We start from the raw sequence: 25,023 nt of genomic DNA, 5'->3' as shown, positions 1-25,023 counted from the left end.
CCAAATTCCACCCATCTCTGGTGAGGGAGAATTAGGGGAAGGTTTCCACCTGTGATTGAAATGAGAGTTTGCAAAGCCCAATGGCTATTGTGATTAAAAACCTCATTTGGTTAAAAGTGGGGCTTTCTTCCACAATCCCTGCCAGCACCTGCTTACAGAGCTGCCCAGTGCAGCCCCAGCCCCAGCACTGTGTTTCTAGTTTCCTTGTCTGGAAGAAGGTTTGCTCTTCATCTCAGAGGAGCAAATTCCAATAATGGAGAAAGAAAACAAGCCACCAAAGTGCTGTGTTTGGGATGGGGATTCCAGATTGCTCACACATCGGTCAGGTGAGGCCAGACCAGGGAAACGTGGGGTTGCTCCTTTGAAGTGGCTGGAGCTCTGCCTGGCAGCCAGAGTAGGAAACACAGATTATTATTTTTTTCTTTTTATGACTGCCATGTGTTTGACAGGCCATTGAATTCACTGTGAGGAGCTGGCCTCCCCTTTCCCCACTCTGGGGGACCATTCAGGACACAATGACCCCATTAACAGTTAAAGAGAAAAGCCAATCCTGAAACTCTCCCTTATTTTTCTGCATTGTTTATAACCAAACAACATTCCTTGCTTCATTCCTTTCTTACCCTGCAGGCCTCTGATGCCAGATGACTTGATTCTCCTTCTTACCTTTATATATTTACTAAGATGCTGGTTGCTGCAGCTTTCAAAGGCTTTGCTTGGTGCCCTGCTTCACCTGACCGGAAATCCCACCATAGGTATCCCCTCATCACTGCCATTGTGTCTCCATCCCATGTGGGCAGTGCTCGCAAGAAAAACATTTAAAAATAATTCAACCCCAGAATTCAACCTCTCCTTGAGAGAGGAGCGTTGCAGGATGTGAATCTTTAGGGGTGTTTGGTGAATATTGCTGGATCTTCCTCCCCCACCAGTCCTGTGGCTGCTGGTAGGTAGGGACAAGCTGTTCCTGTTGTTAGGAGGTGCACCCATGTGTTTGCAGAAGGTTGGCAGAAGCCTGCAAGGTGAGAAGGCTCTTGAGGATGCCATTGTTTGGTCCCTTGCATGTTTTGAGTGTAAGCATGTGTGCTGTTCACAGTTGGGCGCTGTTACAGTTGCAGCCACTTGTGACTCTGGCCTGCGGTTGTGCCAACCTGCTCTCCAGCTCCATTGAAAGCTTCAGTTCTAGATGGTACCCAGCCCTGCTTTCTGCCCTCTGCAAAAACTTCCCACTTGCAAAATTCCGTGGCCTCTCCTTGCTTTGCAACTGGAGGACGCAGACATTCCCTTGAGCCAGAAAATATTTTCTCCTCTTCTTGGAGTTAAGTCAGGAGCAGTGAGTTTGGGGCTGGTCTAACACTCGTCCTCTGCTCCTGCAGTGGGGTGGAAGGGGCCAGGAGCCAGTGTGGGTCAGCTGCCCCCCGGCTGGACGTGGTTTTTAAAGAGGCTTCTTACTGGTGCTTGGAAATGCACAGCCCTCGGCCCAGCTGATGTGAATAGGAGCAGTTCCCGAGGTGAACTTGTGCACAAAACAAACCACACTTTCAACACCAGAGCGCAGGGAGAGAGCGGCTCTCCACTCGGGAGCCAGCGGAGAAGACAGAGAGCAATTACATCCCAAACTGTTTATTAAAACTTGTGGAAATTACTCATAACTCCATGTGTGCGATGGCTTTGTAGTTGAGTGATGCTCTTTGTTTGAACATGAGGCTCTCGAAGAGGGTGCGAGCGCGTGTGTGTGCACGGCCCAGCCGCCAGCGCATGATGTCATGGCTGAAGCAGGCGCTGCGCTGGAGAGAGGGAGAGAGAGAAATGTGTTTTACAGGGTGAGGTACAAACTGAAATGGCTGTGAACATCTGGAACTGATATTAGGCTTGGAAAATGTTTTCTGTCACTCCAACACTCCTCTGGAGAAAGGTTTCTGAAGTTAAGAAGCTCCGAAGGGGATGAGGGGGAGGGATGAGGGGATAACGTGACCGCTGTGCAAAGTGCTTTTTATTTCTCTGTCCTGGTTGCTGTTGCCAGGCTGTCCCTGCCTGTGTTAGGCAATGGCCTGGGTGTCATCAGTGCTTGTTGTGGTGGCCCCGCTCAGAAGGTCCCTGGGAGAGCTGAGCCCTCCACATAAGATGCTCTGGTAGATGGGATGCTGCATCCCCCATTGGGGTGGGTAGGATGGAAGGCTGCTTCCCTACTTCTAGGGTTGGGGGACTGGTTGCTGACCATTCTCCTTGTTGTACCTTGAACCCCTCTGCAAGAGTCTCAAGCTGGTGGAGGCAGAGCTTGGCGAGGGTTGGCTGCGTGGCTCTCCTCATCTCCAGTCAGTGCGTGTCACCCAGAGCATCCTGCCTCAAACTACATCCAAACAGCAAAGGGTCAAACCCGTGGGCATTGGTGGGAGTAGAGTGGAGTTTGTGCTGCTCTTGGGGCATGTGTTGCTGCTATGATGGTGGGGGAACTCTTTGATCCCTTTCTTGATGTTCCTCTGCCATTTCTGTGATTCTGTGATTTCTCTGACTGCCTCCACCCAAAGAGCCCTGTGCCCAAACTTTCTGGTCTCCAGCACCAGAACAGCCTACGTCAGCATCCTGTGCCTTCAGAGACCAATCCTGCAGCCCCTCCAAATGGCTGCAACATGGAAGTCGGAGGACCTGTTCAACAGAGAAGCTGTTATCCAATGTATTCTTGTGGGTTGCAGCTTTTCCCAGTGGGGCGAAGGGTGCTTGCTCCATCTCACAGCCTCTCACACCAGTTTTCCTCCTGTTGAATGAAAGCTGACCTCCCTCATGGGAGCACATTGACTTGTGAGCAGGGTGCCAGCAGCAAGTGGTGCTGACCTGTTCTGCTTCCAGAGGGAGCTTCTGCAAAGGGGGAAGCAGAACAAATGGGCCTTTCCAAAAAGGGATCGCCCCTGGGGCCATGGTTCCTGCTGCAAGTCACATGGATTGCAGTTGTAGGAAGAGACCCTTCATCCAGAGCATCTTGTAGCCCTAGAAAGGATGGGAACAGAAACACAGGCTGCAGAATGAGCTTGTTGGAGTTCACATCGACCTTGGAGCAGGAGAATGCAGGCTTGAGCTGTTTGGATCTCAGACAGGCTCTCAGACCCACAAACACTGAAGATGTGCTTATCCATAGTCTGTGCTGCTGCTGCAGGCTTCTCCAGAGCACTGCTGTTCTGCAGAGGACTCTCTGAATCTGTATCATGCCTGTAAAAGAAAGTGAAATAGGTCAAACCAGAAGCTGTAGCGTTTTGCACACTTGCAAGTTGCTCTCCAAATAGAGGCTCGAGAGTGTCTTATTTATAACAGTTTGTCAGTGTTCTTCAGGCATCGTTCTGACATGCCTGGATGGCTGGGGCTGGATAGATACAGCTATGGTAACCATCCCTTCCACACCGTGTGTGTGCAAGCTGTGCTGCTAGTCATGTGGAAGCCAGTCACAGGCTGGAGGAAGGAGAGAAAAACCTATTTGGCCAGAACAAATCCTGGGCCTGTCAGGAAGGAGCCCATGTGCTCTCCTTATGACCAAGTTGCACTCACGTTATGTGCCTTAAAATAGTCTTTAGGGCTCTGACTTCCATACAGGCTTGACACCAAGGAGATGATGCTGCCCTTACGAGGTTGTAGGAGTTGAGGTCAGAAGATGTGTTAATATCTAGGGTTACAATTAAAGCCAACAATATAGCAGGTGTTAAGGTTTCAATGGTTAAACCAGTTGTTAAAGATGCTGATGATCTGGAGTGTGGGTGATGATACTGCCTGCCTCTGTGAAGACCTTTGGAGGCCAAGCTCTATGTAGCTGATGTAGGTGCTGTGTTTGTAGGTGAATTTTTGATTTCAGCGTTGGCCTGGGGGATGGAGGCTCTGTAGCTGGTGGGGGGCACAAGCTGAGGCTGGAACAAGAAGCCAGGGCTCTGCTGGGCTCAGGAAGCAGTTCTTCTGTAGCTCTTTCAGGGGTCACCTGTGCATTGGACTTGATTCAGAAGGGGTCCTTGAACATCACTGGTGTGGAGAAAGATGTGATGGTGGGTGGGGGCTGAACCAGCCTTGTGCTCAGTGCTCAGTTGTCCCTGCCTGCTTGTACCTTGCGGTAGATCTCCGTGGGTTTCAGGCTGGGCAGGTACTTGGCAGACTCCAGCAGCCCCTTGGTGAGCACTGTGTTGTTTATGTAGTGCTGGGCTTGGAAATGCAGCAGAGCTTTGGCTGCGTGCAGGAGCCTGGCCAGGGCAGGGCTGCTGCGTGAACGTGTCATTGCTGCTGCCTCCCCAGTAACCAGTGCATGAACAAAGCTGTTCTCCATCCCAGAGGACCTTACTCGAGCACTGCATCCACTTCTCTTGTTAGCAACAGGAAAGTTGATTCAAAAAGAAGCCTTTGAAGAGAAGGTCAAGTTTTTGGAAGCTGCTTCCTGGGATGTGTTGTGTAATAACACCAAGCTAGTGCTTAATTTTGGCCATTGCGCTCACTGTGAAGCACTGATTTCTCTCCCACTGGGACAGCTGTAGTTATTTCCACCTACCAGTGTCATTTTTGTATCCTGGAAAGCAGAAGGGAGGTGGAGGGTTCTCAGCTCTCAATTAGAGTTGAGTCAGTTGCTGAAATATTTCATTAATTCACATTTCCATATGGTTGTTCCAGGCGTCTATTTTTATCTACCCAGACACCTTTTGGACAGAACTGGGCACTATCGTTGCTTTCTCCTGAATCGTTTCATAGGTGGAGAGCTGGAACTGGGCTGCAGCTCCTGCTGTGGCTCCCTGGGTGGTGCCAGGAGCGTGGCAAGTATTGAAGAGCACGGTGTGTGCCAAGGGCTGTGTGCTGTCTGCTACCTCGCCCTGCATGCAAAGGACAGCTGTGGATGCTCCCTTCTAGCAGAGGAGGCTCTGAGTGTCTTAAATGGCAGTTAATGAGGCCAGGCATGGAGTGTTTTACTGGTGTGTAACTTGAGCTTCTGGGATAAACTTTCTCCCAATCTGGAAAAGTCAAGGCCGCAAATCCGTCTTGTCTGAAAGCATCAAATGAGAGAGGGCTGCTGACATGGTTGGGCTGATTGTGGCACACGAATGCACTGCAGTGGAACTTTTTCACAGGAGCTGTTATTGATTAGAAAAGCCTATCCAGTCAATAAATTGTGCCTGAAATTTGGAGGGAGGTTCAGTCTGTGTTTGCAGAGTTGATGCTTGGCAGTGCAGCCTGGAGAAACATGGAAAACTGGGGCTGTGGGCACCCATGGATGCAATGTGGCCCCTCTCTGGGTGTGTTGCTGTTCCACACAGAGATCTTCCCTTTGGATGGGCTCAGAGTTACACCCAAACTGGCGTTCCCTGCCAGGCTGCGATTTTCCTGAAGGTTTTGCGTGTTCCCCTTTCCAAGCAAAGCCTGAGATGGGATCCTGAATGGGGTGGCAGATCTGCTTTCCAGTCTTTTGGCTGCTGTTGAGGTCTCCCATGTGTGTTCAGTTCTGTCAGGTGGCTGAAATGCTATCCCAAAAGTTAGGTAGCATCCCCTCACATTTCTCTGGAAGGAAATCAGGATAGGAAAGGGACACAAGAAGGCACAAAGGCTGCCTTGGGACAGCCTGTCAGCCCTATTGGAGGCTGAGGACGTATGCTGGGGACTGCCCCAGAAGCAAGGACAGTAAGTGAGCTTTGGCTTGGAGATTGCAGTCCTCCTGAGCTGTGATCCTGCTCTGCCACATCGGTACCAAGGCTGCTCCAGTCCACACCATTCCCCAGGTGGGTCTGTGCTAGATGGCCCCTGGTGGTGCCAGCCTTTGTCATGGCATCTCTGTGTGTGCTGTGCATGCCCTGAGTCCCACTGTCCTCCACCTCCCCGCTCACTGAGATCCTGGGGCTGCTCCTGCTGAGCTGTGGCTCCAGGTGGAGCGCTTCATCTTTTTCCTGTGTTGCTTTGGCATGAGGGAAGTTGAGCAAAAATGGAGAGGGATTAAACCTTGAGTCGGGGGATTTGCCAATTAAAATAGCTGCTCCTGCTGCAGGTTTTGTATGATATGGGAGTAGGGAGAGACCCTCCCCATCTCCCATGTGACCCCTTCCCAGTTTGTTCAGCTTGCTAGGGATTGAGATCTGGCTCTCGGGAGGGAGGGGGCAGCTGGGTCTATGTTACATTTCATGCTGTTTAGATAGGATAAACCTTTCCTTTTCATAATTGGGTGATTGGACTTGTGAGCTTTTTCAGATATTAATCTGGAGACCCCAGAGGAGGTCAGATTAGGTTACAGAGACAAAATAGGAAATACTGCTATGGCTAGAGGGGTTTTTCAGGGATATAGTGGATATTCTACAGCATTCCCCTGCTGGGTTCCCACTGATGGAGCTGCATGGAGGGTCAAGGAGCAGTCTTATCACACTATCATGTTGGTTTGGTGTTTGCTGGGAGCAACTGCCTCTGAACTCTTTCCACCCCAGTAATCCTGCTTTCCCAGATACCTGGCCCATGACCTCTGCTTTGCCATAGGGAGGGGCAGGCAGGGATGACCTGCTGCTGTGCCTTGCTAGCAGAGTAGAAAACACCTCTTTGCAAGTGGGTATCATGGCGTGAGGAACCCTGGGACAGAGACAGCTTCATATTCTGAGCTGTGCCATTTGGACCAAGTGAGAACTTTCTCCTCGTTAGCCCATGTTGTGCTGATTGGAGTGAAGGGTTTGATACGCTCCAGAGGGAGTCATTAAGAGCTGTGAGTGTTTAAGTGCGTGCTTTTATGTGTCCTCTGTGAGAGCTGTGTGATGAGGGATGCCGTGTTGGTCCAGTCAAAGCCGGCGTGTCAGAGCTGTACTGATCAGGAGTGCTGTACTGCTTCCAGCCCGTGTTTCTTCTGCTAATGGGGAATGGCAGACAGGGCCACTGATTCAATAAAGGAAACTTCCAGTTATGACTGCTGAAGTGAAATCCCGAGGTTCTTCATGGCTGCTTGATAACTCATCAGGATGAAACAGGCTGATGTTGGGATGGGAAATACGGAAATACCTCCTTGGATCCTGGTTTTGGATCCTCTGCCCATGTGCAGCCCAGCTCCTGCAGCCATCTTTGGGTGCCCTTCCCAACCAGAGCATCTACATCCACTGGGAAGACTTGAACTACAGTCTCAGAGGTGTGTGGTCCTGTGCAGCTGGGTCACTTACCTGGCTTTAATGCAGCATCTGCACCTCCAAGCGCACACCCATTTATTTTGCATGCTCCCAAGGATGCTGCATGCAGGAGTGCAGAGCAGCTAGCACCACACAGACACAGACAGTGCTTGGCTTTCTTCTATCCTCTCTGTCATCTGTGGATATCAATGAATCTCACTGACTTCACTGTGCAGCCTGGGAGATTGAGGCAGTTAGCAGTAATGGCCAGGAGTTGTTTGTGCTTCCAGAAGAGCCAGCTAAGAGCAAATGGTGTTAAGTCATGTGCAGTTAATACTCACTGTGATTTTTCCTCCCAAGCTATGGAAGCTCACATTTGGCTTCAGGCTGTTTTCAGACCTCAGTTTCCAGTTCCTTCAGGTAACCTTGGTGCTGTCTTGGGAGATGGAACATGCTGAGCCCAGATAAGTGTGCTCATTGTGCTGTGGCCGAGGCAGACTGCAGCCCAGCATCATGGATGGGAGAGGGCCACCCTCAGGGGCCATGATGGGACAACGTGCAGCAACCATGGGGATTGTGCCCTCTGGTGTTCTGGTTTCACCTGAGGTCCTTTCACGGCCCTGTGGTTGATGGAGTTTCCTCTACCAGAGCTCTGGGATGGGGTCTGAGAGTACACCTGAGCTCTTTGCCTCGAGGCAAAGCCATGAACCTGTTGCTTATAGAAACAAGGAAAACTCTCTTCTCTAAAAGAGTGATCTAGCATTGGAATAGGCTGTTGAGGAAGTGGTGGAGTCACCATCCCTGGAGGTTTACAAGAAAAGGGTAGGTGTGGTACTGAAGGGCATGGTGGAGATGGGTTGGCAGTTAGGTTTGGTAATCTTAGAGGTCTTTTCCAACCTTAACGAGTCTGTAATTCTTTTTCAGGCTATGGATCTTTGAATGTCCTCAAGGATGAGCTAAGAGAAGCAGCAATGCTTATAGTGGGGGTTCCAGACCTGGAGGGCAGCTGCATGCTCCCTTCCTTGGGATGTGGGGAGCACTGCTGGTACCTGCTCTGCCTGGCCCCAGCTGCTCTGTTGCATCCTAACACCAGAGCTGGTTGGGAACAGGGCAGAAGCGCAGTGTGTAAGCTGCAGGGGCTATAAGAAAGTCACCTGGGTGTTCCAAGTGCAGCTGAGATGCAGGCAGCCATGAAGGCGTGCTCTGCTCTGCAGGGTCGGCTGCTCAGCATCTGCCTGTGTCCTGCAGCCAGGAGCAGCTGCTGAGTTTCTTAGGAACAACCTGAGCTGCAGCAGCACTGCCCTGCTCTGGCTCTCAGCAATGGGCTGATCCTGCACCTTGGATCTGTTCCTTTTGGGGTACCCCACCAGGGGGTGGTGGTGTGGTGATGGCTGAGCCTTGGTGCAGAGCACAGCAGAGCTGAGGTTGGAGATGGGAAATTCTTTCCTCCCTGCACCCCAGCTCTCATCAGCTGCTCTCCTCAGGCACGTAATAGTTTCCCTTTATCTGCTAATATTAGTCATAAAACAGTCCGGTTCTGTCCATAATCCTGTTAGAGCCTTTGACTCTTGTTCCTGCAACTCCCAGCAGCTCTAATTACAGATACTCATGCTTGTGATTAATGGCTTGATTCATTTCTGGTGGCACTGGTTTGATGTGTGAAGCCCCTTCCCCCCTCCTCCCCCCTGCAATGGTTTGTGCAAAGGGGAAATAATCTGTGAAAAAACAACAGCACAGAAATGCAGCACTGGTGCCTTCCCTTCATGTGGCCCTTCTGCCTGTTGTCCATCCTCTTCCTCATCTCCCCTCTGCTTTTCATCCCTGTAGTTAATGAGAACGCCCATAATTGTGGCTCTCTTTAATTTTGCTGCCCTGTAACCCATTAATCACTTTGATACGTGGAGCGTTTTCATGCTCCTCCACAAAAGGAGCAGGATTTTCTCCTCTGCTACGTGTTTTACAAGTGACTAATTGCATCAAGGCACCTTTGAAGCAATGACTTCATCAATTGCTCATCCTGCAGACGCACGGCTGGTTATATGTGCCTGATCAGAATCCTACATTTATTAGGATTAATTTATTCTCCAATCATTTTTCTTCCACCACAAGGACAGGGAAGTTGAATGATGTTACTTGCTCAGCTACGTAAGCATGATTTCTTGCCTCATTACTGAGCCTGAGATATTTTTGTTGCATGCTGAAACTTCTCCAAATGGGAATGAGTAATGTTACGTCTCAGACAGAAGTTCTCCTGGGACACCAGAGAAATCAAGTTATTTCAGGGTGCCTGCAAATTGGCTTTAGATCCTCAGTGTCTTTCTTCCTAGTGTTCCCTCCCGTTTGTCATGGGGCTGTTGTCTGCATGAGCAATAATAAGTCTTGGGGCATTGTGCAGAGGGGCTGGTGAACATCCCAGCTAGAAACCATCCAAACATGGAGACAGCCAAGGTCAGACTGCTGGAGCTGTGGATGTCCCTGTTCACTGCAGGGATTTGGACCAGATGGCCCCTTCCAACACCAATGATTCTGTGATTCAGTGAAATGGGGTCTCTTGGGCAGGGGAAGGGGACCTTGGCAGTGCTGGGGGGGTCTCAGCTGGGTGATGTACCGTATGAGGTTCAGGAATGAGGGTGGAGCTGGCGTGGATGGTTTCCTTTGTGCTCATGCACATCGCCGAGCTCAGAATAAAGGAGGTGGCTGTTTAGAAAGGTTGGCGAGACGACAGCACTGGACCTGGAAGCTTGGAGCCATGCAGACATGCTTATTTAATTTTGCCAGCAGCAAGCTGGCAAGAAGCTGGCTGTTTTGATGGCAGATCCGTCCTGCAGGATAACCAGCCTGGGTGCACGTTGCCTGGATTCACATCACCAGGAGTGGGGCAGTCCCAGTGGGTGGCAGAGCAGTTGTTCCCTGCTTGGCTTGGAACCCCCACCCCACGCTTTCTGTGTTGAGGGGCTTGGGTGAGGGTGGGCAAGAAGAGATGTCACCAAAAAACATGTCAAGCAGCGGGGGCTGCTGGTCAGTGAGGGTCTCTGCCTACAGAGGGGGCTCCTGCACTGCCCGAGGCCAGCTGGGCTGCAGGCGGAGCGGGCTGCAGGCTGCCAGCTGACCTTTCTCAAACAGTTCATGGGTTTCCAGAGCAGCCGAGGTGTCAGCGGTGTAGAGCAGTCACAGCTTCCCAGGCACTGGAGGAGGAAGGCAGGGGGCACTCGAAAGGGGAGGAAAAGGCTCCGTCCTGGAAGGGTGGAAACCTTGCAACCTATTAACTGTTTCTCAGCGGAAAGCAAACAAGGGTGTGCTTTGCTCGCCCGCTCCCATCCTTTCTGCCCTTCCCCTCTTTGACTACACACACTTCTCTCCTGGCTTCTTCAGAGGCAAGACCTGGAGGGCAGCGTTGGGCATTGAGGTGACGGATGGTTTGGCCCCAAGGATGGGGCAGACATGGAGCAGCAGTGTGCTGGGAAGCACAGCTCTGAGCACTGCAGCTCCATGCAGAGCCCCCTGCTCTGATGAAGCCTCTGCAATCAGATCTAATTAACAACCATGAACGTGCTCCCTGAGCCCCTTTGTGTACCCAGCACATTGTGGGGTGCTCTGCGTTTCCTGACAGCTCTGCTCGCTGAGAGGGAGAAGCCCCTCTGAGCTGTGCTGTGACACAGCCTGCAAGGAATAATCTGCTGTCGCTCGCGGATGCCAAAGCCTGGGAGTAAATTAGCAGGCAGAGTCTCTGAAAGGAAATGTTTCCTTAAACGATTCCATAAAAGCTAATTGGCCTCTGAGAGCCACGTACCGGTGGGCGCTGCGTCCCGAGGGCTCTGTGCTGGTGGGATCTGTTCCTGGCTGCTAACGATGCTCAGTGTGATTTGAGCAGGTCACCTCAGTTCCCTCTGCCTTGGTTTCCCTGTCTGAAATGGGAAGAATACGCCCTTCCAGAGCACTGATAAGGTTTACGTACTAAAATTTTATTACTCCATTGGAGATCCTTGGCAGAGGGATATTATGCAGAAAGAAGGTTAATGATGATAGCGGGGAGAGAATAAAAAAAGAAATTGCTGTTTTATTTTTATTTTGTTCTTTAAATGATGTTTAATAGCCAGTTCTCAATTCAGAAATAAAAGCCAATCCTCTGTGACCACCAAATTATCTCGCCAGTGCCATGCTGCATGCTCAGGGACCCTGGGGAGGAGAGGAGCTCACCCTCCTCCTCTGCTCTTAGGAGCTATACTGGCAAAGCACAAGCTGGAGCAGCCCGATCTCTGGAGAGATCTTCTTTTCTCAGCTAAGATTCTTATCTTCATTCATGAATAATTAAGTGAGCACTTCCCAGGAGCCTCTGTTGGGCTTCATGGGGTCTGTTGGTGCTGTAGGGCCGGTGTGAAGCACTGCAGGGCCAAGCATGGTGGGTGTTGAAGTGTGAGCTGGGGGGAACTGAGCAGAGTGGGACAAGGGGATGTGCCCAAAGTTGGGCTCTGCAGAGGGAATTCAGGGCTGACCCCAGCCCTTGCTCCGTGCATTTCCAGCCAGGTGAGCACATCCTGCTGCTATGACAACCTGCAGAGAAGAGGTGCCCCATTCTGGAACCTCAGCGTCTCCCTGGTGATGTCTGCATTGTGGGCACCCTGTGGTGTCCCACTGTGGCACCCCAGCTCTGGGCCCATCAGCTGCACCACCTCCCAGCACGCTCTGACACTCTGAAGCCAGGTGTCTGCTTATTTATTTATTTTGTCCCTTGCTTGCTTTCCCCTCCTTCCCCTCCCCAAACATCAAAACTGACACACTTGTCACCTCCAAGGTATTATAAAAGCAAGGGTCACATTCATAGAATACTTTTGGCTGGGGAAAAGAACCATGCAGAGAAGCTGGGTCTCTTCTGGGTGACATGGGGGGGCTGAGGGTGCTGTCTCCTCTCCTTCCGCTGTCTGTGGCTGAGGATGCTCTCAGCAGTGCTCCTGTGCTCAGCTGTGCTTCATGGAGATATGTAGTGTGACGTGGTTTGTTAAGAGAAGGGACATCATTTCTTAAATCAACCGGTGGGAGAAAGAAACAGGTCAAGGAATGCTGCTTTTTTGGAGATGCAGCCCATGAGCTGAAAGGAGGTTGTGGTAAGGTGGAGTTCAGCCTCTTCTCCCAGGAGACTAATGATAGGATGAGAGGTGACAGCCTCAAGTTGTGCCAGGGGAGGTGCAGATTGGATATCAGGAAAGATTCATGGTCTGAGAGTGTTCAAGCGTTGGCACAGGGAATGGTGGAGGCACCATCCCTGGAGGTGTTGCAGAACTGCAGAGATGTGGCACTGAGGGACTGGTCAGTGGGTATGATGGGGTGAGGTGGGTTGGACTTGGTGATCTCAGAGGTCTTTTCCAACTTCAGTGATTCTATGAAGATGAAAGGCAGAAATTAGTGGTCTCTATCTGCCTCAGCACCCTGTGCAGCACGGCTGTCCCAGCGTGGGGACTGAAGAATGCCACCCCAGAGCCCATATTCAAGCCTAAAGCATCACTCACCACTTCTTAGCATTGCTGTTAACCTCTTGCTTATAGTGAGCTTCTTCTCACCAATTTAAATTGTAGTTTTTATCACCTATTTAATAGGCTTGTTATAAGGATCCTTGCATTATCCCCATCCCCTCAGTGTGTTGGCACCACAACTTCCCCAACCTGCTTTCCACCCCGTGGCCATGCTCCTCTCACACATTGCTCCCTCTGGCATCGTATGGGGAAGGCTACAGGGTGTAAGTGATGGAGAATTCAAGGAAACCAGGGCTGATTGGTGGTTTTGTGGGTTTTTTGTCCATCCTCCTGTCTGTGTCTCTATGGAGCCAATGCAGGTGACGCTGGAAATAGCATTTGAAGCAGTTGTTGTCTGTTGATGTGTGTGTACAAAACCTCACACCACAAGACCCTGACCTCACTGGGGACCTTGAGGTGCTGCTGTACGATGAAATGGTCAAATTCTGTTGCACAGCAGAATGCCACATTGCGTTGCTAAAACTCATCTGTGTAAATGGGAGGAGCTCAGATCTCTGGGAGCCAGGCTGTGTGTTGGTGCCAGGCCAGAGAAGTGTGTGTAGAAAATGATGGGAATCAACAGGATTTGGGATGATTTTTCCTTCCTGCACTCACCTGTTCTCCAGGTCCTTCAGCATCATCGGCTCTCGCTCATAGTGGGAATAAAGCCAGCCCTCCCTTTCTTGACCTTAAGTGATGCCTTAGGATTTCTTTTATTTGTTCACCTTGTCTTGGCCTTCTCCCGCTATTTGTCTCTCCAGAAAAAGGATTCTGCTCTTTCAATTTCTGAGCCCAAATTGCAGTTGGGGAGTATTACCAATTGGGATCAGTAAATAGCTCATCTGTCCTCGTAACACTTAGCATTTAGATAGTGCTTTCCATTTTCCCTTGGCAAACTCCAAATAATCCTCCCAGCACCCCTCCAGCCAGGTAAGTATAACTAATCCCAAACAAAATAGCTTTGGTGAGAACTAATGTGGAGAACGGAGAAGAGTAATTTTAGGTTTAAAAGAAAACTAGTGGGTAATCTCAAAGGAAAATTAGGGAAAAAAAGGGCAAATAGAAGGAGAAAAAGCCCAATGTATTGATTGTGAATAGTAAGTCACTTCAGCTTGTTGTTTTGCATTTTGAATAGCCAGAATAAGTTATAAATGGTAGGATAGAATCATAGATTCGCCAAGATAGGAAAGGACCTCCAGGATCATCCAGTCCAACTGTTCACCTACCAACAATATTGCTTACTAAACCTTGTCCCTAAGTACCATATCTCCATGTTTCTTGAACACCTCCAGGGGCAGTGACTCCGCCACTCCCTGTGCAGCCTGTGCCAGTGCCTGACTACTCTTTAGGAGAAGTTTGTTTTAATACCCACCCTGAATCTCCCCTGGTGCAACTTGAGGCCATTGCCTCTTCTGCTATCGAATATTGCAACTACATAGCATGCACAGGTCCAGCCATTTGGAGGTAACCTCCTGCCCTCAGTGTTCCTAAGCAATTGCATCTTTGCCTCAGACCTCTCTTCCCCTCCATGCTCAGCCCAGGGGTTGGAAAGGAGAGCAGAGTGAAACCTGCCTGAGCATGGCTGCTGGTGGCAGGGAGTGGGATGGGGAGAGGGGACACACCAGTGCTGCCCACCCTCCCCTCCACAGTGAACTTCTGCGGGAGAAAGAATAATAAAGGCTTGGCAGGTCTGTTCACACTGTGTGAAATTAAATTAGCAAAGGTATGTGGGGAACATGGCTCGATTTCCATGGGGATGAGGAGATCTTTATCACCCCCCACAGGATTACCCCTGGCAGCACAAAGCCTCTCGGTGTGCCTCTACAGGGTAAAACCAAGGTGACGTCCGAGCTGGGCTTAAGCATGGCCCCAAATAAATGTGTTCATGAGGTCCTCACAGCCCAGCAGGGCCCCCTGCACCTCAGGGAAGGGCTGAGCATTGGTGGCAGCACTGCAGTGCCGATGTCATGGTGCTGGGAAGGCAGAGAGCACAGCAAGGCTTTGCTCCAGCACAGAATGGGAAGGAGAAGCGCACAGCTCTGCTTGCACACACCCAGCCGAGCTCGGCACCGGCAGCCTCTTGGCTTCCTCCACCTCCACCCTGCAGTAGGTGGGTGGGGAGGGATGCAGCAGGGTGGGACCTGGCTAAGTCTCCATCCTCGCTTGCCAGCACAGCTGAGCAGGGGCAACTAGGGTAGAAAGAGGAGAGGGGGTTGCAGGGTGCACAGGAGGGCTGGAGGGAGCTGTGTGCATCCCAAACCCAGAGCAAGGGGTGGCAGACACAGTGAGGACTGCAGTCCAGCCCCCTCTGCCTCAGTCTCCATTGGCAGCTCTGTGCTCTCAGCAGCTTTTCTGGTTGTGAGCTGCCTGCTTGTGGCCCAAATACTCAGTGATGGGCAGCTGTGGGTTGTTGCCGTCCCTCCTGTTGCAGACTGAGCCTTGTCTTTCACATTCAGAAAAAAATCCATTTTCTTCAGGTGTGACCCTGAGCCATCTTGAAAGTTAAATTTGTTATTGTGCTTGGGCTCAGTCTCTGTAAGTTTCTTCACCTTAGGGCCTCTATCCATGTCTGTGGTTCCCCAGAATGACAATCTAGGGCACTGAATGAATAATAGAATCATTAAGATTGGAAAAGACCACTCAGATCACCAAGTCCAACCCCCAGCCCATCGCACCATGCCCACTGACCGTGTCCCGCAGTGCTGCGTCAGCATGGTTCTTGAATTCCTCCAGGGACGGGGACTCCACCACACCCTGGACAGCCACTTCCAATGCCTGACCACTCTTTTGTAGAAGACATTTTTCCTAATATTCACCCAGAATAAAATTATAGAATAATTGAGGTTGGAAACCAAGTGCCACTGTTTTCATAGATTCATAGAATGGTTGGGTTTGAAGGAATCTCAAAGATCATCTACTTCCAGCTCCCTGCTGTGTGCTGGTTGTCCCCACCAGATCAAGCTGCCCAGGGCCTCATCCAGCCTGGCCTTGGGTACCTCCAGGGATGGGGCACCCACAGCTGCTCCCTTCTCAGCACACGTGGCTGCTGGTAACTGTGCTCCTCCTATATAGCACCTACTTGTGAGGCTCCAGCGGAACATCCGAGCATCTCCTGTAAAGGATGGGATATCTGTGTGGGGATCCAAGGCACTGCTGCTGGGTACTCTCAGCCACTTCCCTTCATCTATCTCCTCGCAGCACTCAGGACTGCAGTCTTGGTGCTGGGGATGGGGTGCAGTACAGCTCTGCACTGCTCAGTGATGGGTTAAATGCTGACCCATCATTGTAAGCAGCCCAGCGCTGAGCTGGGGTGCTGAACCCAGCGCTGTGCTCAGCCCTGCTCCTTGGGTCTCCTCCTGCCACCAGCCCATTTGTTGTTCTGAAAAGGTTAAATTGGTCAGGGGAAAAAAAAAAAAAGATTTTTTTTTTTTTCTTCCCCTTTCTAATGAGAGTCTGGGGACCTTTTCCCTGCTGACGTCAGAGTCGTATCCAATAGCCTTTGCAGTGAGGCCTGATTTGCAAAGGACACCCTGGGGTAAAGCAGAAATCTTGGTGAAACCTTTTTTTTAAAACAAGAAAAAGCACCCTTTGAGAAGATTTTCTGCTCCTTTTACGTCCCGATTTCACCTTCTCATTACTCGCTCTTTGTTTCTATCTTATTTATTTCCAGAAGTGGGGAGGGGGCACTGCCTGCAGCCCCCCGCATGCGCTTCCCGTCTCTCCCCACTCTTGGCTCTCCCCCCCCAGCTGCCATGCAAGGAGAAGCCAAGCCTGAGCAGCTGGGCTGCTGCGTCCTGCCTTGGCCGGGAAGCTGAAGGGGCCCCATCTGGGTCGCTCTGAACTCAGCAGCCCCAGCGCTGCCATTCACGGCTGTGCGGTGCCGAATGGCTCCGGGATCAATGCGTCCCTTCCTTGTTCCCCACAGCTGGCAGTGGGTGGATGCAGTTGTGCTCCTGTGCCCATCTGGGGTTCAGGGAGCTGCACCCCAGCATCCTTTAAGGGTCACAGGAAGTGCCACGCTGCCCCATTCCCGCAGCAGGACCAGAGAAGGTAGAGGTGGTAGGGGCTTTGTTTTTGCTTGCCCAGTGCCACGCTGGAGATAGCTACTAAAACATCCACTTTGTTGTAGCAGGGATTTTGTTTGAGTAGAAACACTGTAAATTTAGCATGGAAAGTTGGGGAGCCTCCTCCTGCTGGCCTGTGCTGCTGAGGGATAGGGGCTGAGCTTACAGGCCTGTCCTGATGATGCTCCTTTGCCCAACCCCAGCCCTTGGAAGCCTGGGAGGAAGAGGTCCTTCTGGAATGCTCAAAGCCCTCCACTCATAGCAAGTGCTCCACTCCCAGAGTAAAGCCATGTGATTCTCAGCTCATTGTGAAAAAGCTATGTTTGGATTGTTCCATGCCATGGGTAGGTTGAGAAGATACTGGGCTGACCAAAGCTCCTTCAGCTAGCTCTTGCCTACCTGCCCTTCCTGCCAGGACTTGGTGGTCACCTCCCTGCTGGGCACCATTCTGAACAGCTGAGTGCAGAAACTGCTCCATGAGCCACCAGCTTGCCTGTGAAGTTGTCCAAATAGTGGTAAAGGGCATGTCCCAAATCCTGAGCAGGGCAGGCTGCCATGTGGGGATGCACCCAGACCTCTGGGATGTCTTTCTCTGGTGTTCTTTTGGGGGAGCTTGCTTACTGTTGTTGGGGACTGTCACTGAGGAAATGTCACATCCTGCTCATAGCCAGCCTTGATGAGGTTTTGCAGGCTTGATGCTGGCTGGTTTGGAGTATTGCTGGCACCAGGCAATAACAGGACATCTCTATGTCCCAGAGGCATGGCTAGGAGCTCGTCTCCTTCCCTGGGGACATGGTGTGGTGCGGGGGCACGACTGCTCAGGGCCCACATGGGAGCTTTATGAGCCTTTCTCAGAGGACAGGGACAGCTCCACCAACATGTCCAGCAAAACCTGGAATTCAAACAGTACATATCAATAGCACTTCAATTCCAGATCCAAACTTCATGGCCATTCTCTTCCTAATAAGTTGAATCTTTTCCCAAGCCAAATCTATCCAAGCTTTGAGCAAGCTCAGCTTCTGCTCTGGCTCGAGCCAAAAGTTGCAGATTCAGTGTCTCCTTCCTTCTACCGCTTTGCTCTGGGCCCATTTCAACAGTCAGTAGGACTTTCCCAATAGCCATGCTCTCTTCATCCTCCAAAAACTTTTCCTGGGAGGCACAGAGCAGCAAGTGTCCATCTGTCTGTGCACCTCCCTGCTGCAATTAGTGGGACTTGCTGCAAAACTAGTTGGTGTCACCTACAAAGTGCAGGCTGTGACCGTGCATTCAAGTGTTGGAACCTGAATGTTCCTCTGCTAAGCACTGGCAGTGGGGAAATCCTGCTGGGAAATGACACTGAGCACAGTCTGCCTCTGTGCCCTGGTGTAGAGGGCATCAGTGTGTGGGTCCATGTTTGTGGCTTTCTGGTGGTGTCTGGGGCTTATTGTACCACAAACTGAAGACCTTTGTGCTAAAACAGGTGCTGGGTAAGAGGCTTCACCAGCACGGTGCAGTGGCTACGATGGGAAAAAAATCTCAGGATCTCGTGTATCTTAGGGCAGGATTTTGTTCGCTGCACTTTGGAGCAGGGGTTGGGAAGGATTTGTGCTACCTGGCTGCATGAAGAAGGACCCAGAAGTGCTTTCTGGATGGCTGAGTGTGCTTTGGAAGGAGGGCAGGTAGCCAAGACCTCAAGACCATGACCAATGGGGAAAAGGCTGGTGGGGCCACACAGCAGAGCTCTGCCACGCTTGGGCACACTGCAGTGACACACCGCCATGGCAGCGGGGACACAAAAGGACCCCCAGGAGCAGAACCCCACCCCTGTGGGGGGCACCCCAGCCCTATTTGGGCACAGCCAAGGACAGCATCCTGGCTGCCGTGGGCACTGAGCAAGAGGCTGTCGGGGTGAGCACGGTGGTGTGACACAGGCGGGCGAGGAGCTCCTGCTCTGGGCTGCAGGCCCAGCTGTCCTCTGGAAACCTGCTGTACAGCCAAGTGTTGTCTCCGAACAGCCGTGATACGTTGGGAAGATTGGGAGCACCCTCCAGGCTGCCCCTCCTCCTCCTCCTCGTTTTCCTTCATCTTTTGTTTTTCCTTCCTCCCCTCCCCACCACCATCACTGGAGTTACCTTCAGCAAACACGGCTGCGTCCCGCCCCAGCCAGGCAGCCCCGCTGCCAAATGTAGGCTTAGAGGCACAGCACAGACACAACTCCATTAAGCCAGGCTGAGCCTTACGGGAATCGTTCCTGGCCCGGGCTTGGAAAACAAATATAACACGTTGGTTTGCTTTGGCTGCACCAGGGGGGTCACGCAGGGACACAGGTTTGCTGTTCGGATTGGAGGCAAGGTCCAAAGAGCGGTGTAATAGGCTGGAAAGCCGTGGAAATGGTCTGTCATTATTTACATGTCCGGGCTGGAGCCAGCGAGCGTAGAGCACAGGCAGGCTGTGGGACAGTGCAGGGCTGTGCACAGCACGTGCAAGAGGGATGCAGGGCAGCTCGGTAGCTGCCGGTCCTGCAGGGCAGACAGGAGATTTCAAACTTTCAGACAGCGTGCAGAATGTAGAAAACATTGCATATAGGATCTTTGCAGGAGCAGCATCACCTACGCTGGGTGCGTAGCCATGTGTTGCACCCACCCAGTGTCCCAAAGGTGGGGAAGCATCCACGGTTTGAGCAGAGGTTGTGCTTCCGTGCACCTACCCTTCTCCATGCCACGGGGCCATGCATGCTGCAGGCGTGCTGTGCTGCCCTGTGCACGTTGTTCATTCTGCACTACCCGAGCAAGGACGCTTTTCTCCCACTTTCTCTGCATCTAAGAGCTCTGAATTGCTTGTTCTTTGGGATCGGAATTATTCATCCATAAAGCATCCAGCATGTGTTGGCTATTATTTGGATATGTTATTATGAGTCAAATAGGCAGCAGTAATTTATGTTGGAGCTGGAGCTGACCTTTGTACACCAGGGAAACCAACCTGCAAAGAGAAAACAGTGACGGCATCCACCGTGTTTACTGACATTTTGGCTTTTTACTGGCGGGCTGTCAAACCAAATAGAGCCAGTAAGTGGATTCTCTCTTAGTATGCATAGATATGTTGTAGAAATGTGATGTACAAGCATGGAGTTTATTTCTCTGTCTTTGGGTGGAGGCGTGTATGTGTATCTATGCAGAAATGCATGGATCAAATTTGCAGAACTAATATCTAAATGATTTTCTATTTGCATGTTTTCTATTTATGACCAAAACACAACTTCCTTTTCTTTCATAACCCAACAATTCAGCTGCAAAACAAAAAAGCCATAAATCTAGATTATATATAAAAGCCTCTCGTATCATCTGAAGCTTATACTAGACTAAGAGGAAAAAAATATCTCAAAGTTCATTTACTATTTTTATTGCTGTGTTTGGGGCAGGGAGAGGAAACACAGGCTGGTAACAAGGTTCAGTCTTTGTTTTCCTTTGTTTTTCTTTTTTTTTTTCCATTACATTTCTGGGTAGTTTCATTGATGGTTGCTCACCCCACCCGGGAGGAGGGTATGGGTGTGTGTATGTGGACACACACATGCAGGCTCTCTCATCTCTCTCGTTCTCACATCCTGCCCAGCTCAGTGTAGACAGCTCTTTGTTCACTCATCACCTTATAAATGCCTGTTCCTTTCCCGTATTTGGCGTGATGCACAGAGCTAATCCTGATTGCAGATTTGCTGCTGACCCTTTGTGGGACCTGAGGTGAGGTGTTTTGTCCTTAGATCCTCCTTTGCCCTTTGGCTTACTCAGGGGCTGTTGCTGCCCAGCACGATTAGTGAACCCTGGAGGCAGCTGGGTATTGCTCTGAGGGAAGGAGGGTGCATAGAATCATAGAATCATTAAGGCTGGAAAGACCACAGTGAACACCAAATCCAACCATCAACCCATCCCCTCCACACCACGTCGCTCAGTGCCACGTCCTTGATAAAACCTCCAGAGATGGGGTGGTGTCTGTGTGCACTGATCTATGTGCACAAAGTGTATTTAATCACACCAAAAAGGAACAGTTCCCCTTCCTTCCTTACTGTAGTCACTTGAAATATTCCTTAAATTAAATCTCCCCCTTACAGCCTCTTCCCTCCTCTCCCTGCACCCCAGTAAAATCCGCTTAGAGTTAATTTAGTTGAGTGAAAGTGAGAAGCGTTTCTCTTCCTGACCTTTTTAAAACCTAGTATTGTTAATGGTTGGTGATTTTTGTTTAAAAGAACTCACTCTGAAGGCTAAAATTGCATTGTTCCATTCCAATGATGTTGTAATGGGGCAGTTTCAACACTATCAAAAGCATTGCCTTGCTTTGTTTCCCTCGAACCAAAATTTCATTGAACTCTACACTACTTCTAAACCTGTTATTTTTAACCAGAAAGGGATTTGTTTTGCTGGAGAACTGGTTTTGACCTAATATTCCCAACCAGTCCTGCTCATAATCGCAGCCTGGTCTTTCGGGAACTGCTGAAGCTCAGTGAGGGTGGCCCAAAAACTTTCATTGGTGGAGGGCCACCAGTTTGGGGAGCCTTTGGTTCCCCTCCAAAGCAGCAGAGGGGAGCAGCGGGGTGCCTGGGGTGCCTGGGGCACGTCCCTGGGCCACTTCCCACCACCGCCGCCCAATGCTAGCCAAGCTTTGTGCACTCTGCTCTGCTGCCTTGAATCCAAAGCTGCTCCGACACCACTGAGGACAGAGGGAACCGGGGTCCTGTGCCCAGCACGTGCACAGGTGCACGTGTGCGCCTACGTGCACAAGTACCCTTGATTTATTATTATATGGTTATGAAAGACCTTCACTTCCCCGGTCAGCCAAGAACGTGTCCTGCTCCTGCTGTACCACGGCTCCCCATTGGCTTGGCTCACCGGAGGGTTTTCATGTTTGCTCCTGTGGTCTCTCAAGACAAAAGCGCTGGGATTTCTCCAAGCCTGGGATGTTTCTGTTTTGTTTTGCTGTGATTTCGTGCATCGTCCTTGCAAGGTGAGCCGCTCCAGCTGACATGACATGCCTGCATCCCTCCCCTCCTGCCCCCACCCACTCTGAATGCAAAAACCCCACAGTCCCTCATGGGCCCTGGGTGTCTGCAAGCGCAGGAGCCCCTTTGGCTGCCCCAGGCCCTCGATCATGAACGTGCTCGGAAATAGCTCCAGCAGCACCTTTCTTAAATCATGTATATTACATGCAGCCTCGATGTTCGCTGGGAGGCCACTGGAATGGCTGGGAGGGATTTACCAGGTCCAAATTCACTTGACAGAAAAACAAAATTCCAGCGTAATTTTAACCAGCTGTGGTAGGAGAGTGAAAGAGAGAGAGAGGCAACAGAGAGGAAAACTCAGTGTGCGGGGGGAGCACAAGGGAGGGAAGTGGGGGACATTCGGGGCTGGGGACAGGCTGTGCCCCAGTGGCATTTGCATGGGGTGAAGTGTGGCCTCGTGTCCGGGTGCCGATGGGGTTCTGGGACCTGCCCTTCCCACATTGCCCCATTGGTGTCATAGAAGAGCCACGTGCAAGATACTGAGGTTGCAGCATGGAGCATCCAAGCAGCCCTGGAGCTGCCTTTGTGCATCCTGGTGCCTTCGGACATCTGTGGTTCACGCCGCGTGGACGGGGCGATGTGCCGTCCCCGTGGGGCTGTCCTCTGCTTTCATAACATCTTTGGTTCTGCCATAGGGAATACATGCATAGCATTAAACAGGCTGCCTAAGAACTTCAAAAGGGGGAAAAAAAAAAAGTTTAAAGAGAAAAGAGATGCAAAAGTTCAATACTTATTCTTCATTTGTGTGTTCTCTGGTGTTAAGGAATGAGCATGGCGCGTCCCTCCAAGACATATGGCAAACAAGTGCTTTTAGTCTTAGTATGACTTCAATTTTAAATTTAATTTAAATAATGTAAATATACGTTTTACAACGTAATAATACCTTTTGTACATGTGTACGTGGTGTGTATTTTGTAGATATAATTGGAACAATGCAATTTTAAATTAAATATGAGCTACTTTTAAGTCTAACTTCATAATGGTCAAGATTTTAAAAGTTTCAGAGCTTACAAAGGGAGATTTTTTAATAACCTGAAATGTTTGAGGACATTTTTTTACTGTGTCTTATTTTATTTCCCATCCCCTATTTCCATGTTAGGCTGTGATCAGACATCAGATGAATCTGGGGGCTCTTGTTTGAACCCTATTGCTATGTAATGATTTTTCCACATACATAAAACATAAGTACAACTTCAGCCTCTTCAGTGAGCTGCAGATGAATAGCTCACTGAAGCCAGGGAGATCTCAGGCATACGCAAAGCTGTGTCCGTGTAGGGATTTTGCAGGATCAGAGCAATGTGTTATGATGCATAAATGTTGGTAAAAATGAGTTCTTGTAGGACATAAATAGAGGAGAACATTCACACCATTTACAAGAAAAAGCTGCAGTCTTCATACTTGTAAAAGTGCCCAGCTGAACGCTGTCCTGTGGGGAGGGACGCCCAGCTCAATTAAGAAGAAATTTCTTAGAGATAGACGAGCTGAGCTTGCTGATCTTCCCAGTGTTCGTCTTCCATGGAAGTCCAACCAGCATTTCTATGAATTTTTTTATTGAAAAGAGCAGCCCAGCATCCTGGCACTGAGTTCTGGGAGGGTTTCTCTTTGCGCCAAACTCTGTGCAGACAAGTAATGGTGTGTTGGTTGGGCTGAAACTGTGGGTTGGAGAAAGAAATCTGTTCAATCCCTCCTGCAAAGGAGGCTCTGGGGAGGCAGTTGTCCTCAGAGGTAAAACCTGACAAAAATCAACCATGTGAAAGAGAAAAAATGGTGGAATGCAATCGGCTGTGGTATCGAGGGGCAGCTTTCAGAGCTGGGATTGCTCCTTGGTTGTGTATTTGGGTGTTGAATGGTGTTGGAGAGCCTGACTCAAGAAAGGCAAGCATTTAAAGGAGTTGTATGAGTGCCCCAAGCGTCGTCCAGGTTAAAGTGGCACCTCCCTTTCCTGGCAGCCTGAATGCTGGTTGTTCAACGTGGTTTGAGATCCCTGGGACAAACATTCCTGGGCCCCAGCTCTCAGTCCCCTTTGCAGTGCATGATGTGGTTTCTGTCAGGCCAGATGGCCAACCTAGGCTTAAAGAGATTATTATTATGACTGACTTTATCTGCTTCTCCAAGGCTGGGAAAGCTGTGAGTGAATCTGGGAGGCCTGGAGAGGCAGCTTTGTCCCATGGAGGGCTGTGTTTTGCCTAGATGTTGATTTCCCATGATTTCCAAGGTACCCCTTTCCTCCGAGCATGGTGCTGGCTGTCCGGAGAGCGTTACATCACCACTTCTGGAGATGCTGCTGACTTTAAGTATGATTTAGTGTGAAACGACCGAGCTTAGATGTAACATGTGTCTAAGAGGATCTGCTTCCCACGGGAGCACGGAGGTGTCAGCTCCCTCTGATCACTCAGTCCTGGGCTTTCACCCACGGATAATTACGTTCTTCACGGATGGTCTCGAAGGCCAAGTTCTGCTGGAGCGGGAGGACGTGCAGGTGGGCAGCGGTCCGCTCCTCACCTCCTGCTTCGGACATCTGTTGCCGCAGCCACTCTTCACTGTTGTGTCTGGGGAGGGTTGGAGGCAGGGAAGAGAGAACCTTGACGTAACTGTCCCTCCCTTCCCCGTTCGGTAGCAGCAGTGAAATTCCGTTCCTGTTGGCGCGGAGCTGCCCTTGATAGCTTCTCGTAGGAGTGCTTTGGCTTGGCCCAAGGGGTGACATGGAGCAAAACACTGCGTACCTCAGCCCACAGCAATCTGTGGACTGAGAGCCAGGCTGCTATGGTGACAGTCTCCCTCGAGATGCCTAAATCAAGCAGACAGGGACAACATCTCTAGTCTCTCCACTTTTCCCCATTGCCCTCCCCCATCCCATCTCGCTGCATGTTCTGTGCAAGATACCTACCACTCCCAGCCGGTAATGACTTCCACATGGGGCCGGACCTTGTGGACAAATCCCCTGTAACAATAGGAAATGTTCCTTGGTCTCTCATTGTGTCTGTCTTTGGGAAGGAGGAGAAGGCGTTGACGACAAGCCGAAGAGCTCTAATATTCCTCCCGGACAGCTGATTAATTCCATCCTCTGCATCCGCTCTGGACCATCCCGCCCCGCCCCGCGCCTTCTGCTTTTTATTGTTCTCTCCACCTGGCTCCCTCTGGCAGGGAAACCGATGGGATTCTGTGCCACGTGGAGCTCCGAATGGAAAACCCGGACAGCGGGAGCCTCCACTCCCCCCACGGCCCAGGCCCAGTGGCTCCTGCTGGAGGAGGAGAGGCTGCGCCTTCCTCTCAGCCAAGCTGAGCACTGGAACGGGGACGCTGCATTCCTCCCCGGCACGTCCGCTCCCACCTGGGAGAGTCGGGAC

General features: G+C 50.8%; 1 protein-coding gene across 4 annotated transcripts in view; it reads left to right on the top strand.

Moving 5' to 3' along the window:
* The window catches only part of ASTN2 (astrotactin 2), a 264,246-nt gene that overhangs the window by 186,258 nt on the left and 52,965 nt on the right, over positions 1–25,023 (top strand). The window lies entirely within an intron of this gene.

Source organism: Lagopus muta, chromosome 19 (assembly GCF_023343835.1).
Source record: "Lagopus muta isolate bLagMut1 chromosome 19, bLagMut1 primary, whole genome shotgun sequence".
NCBI lineage: Eukaryota > Metazoa > Chordata > Aves > Galliformes > Phasianidae > Lagopus > Lagopus muta.
The sequence above is the reverse complement of the archived record's forward strand: the minus strand, read 5'-3'. Positions and strand labels throughout refer to the sequence as shown.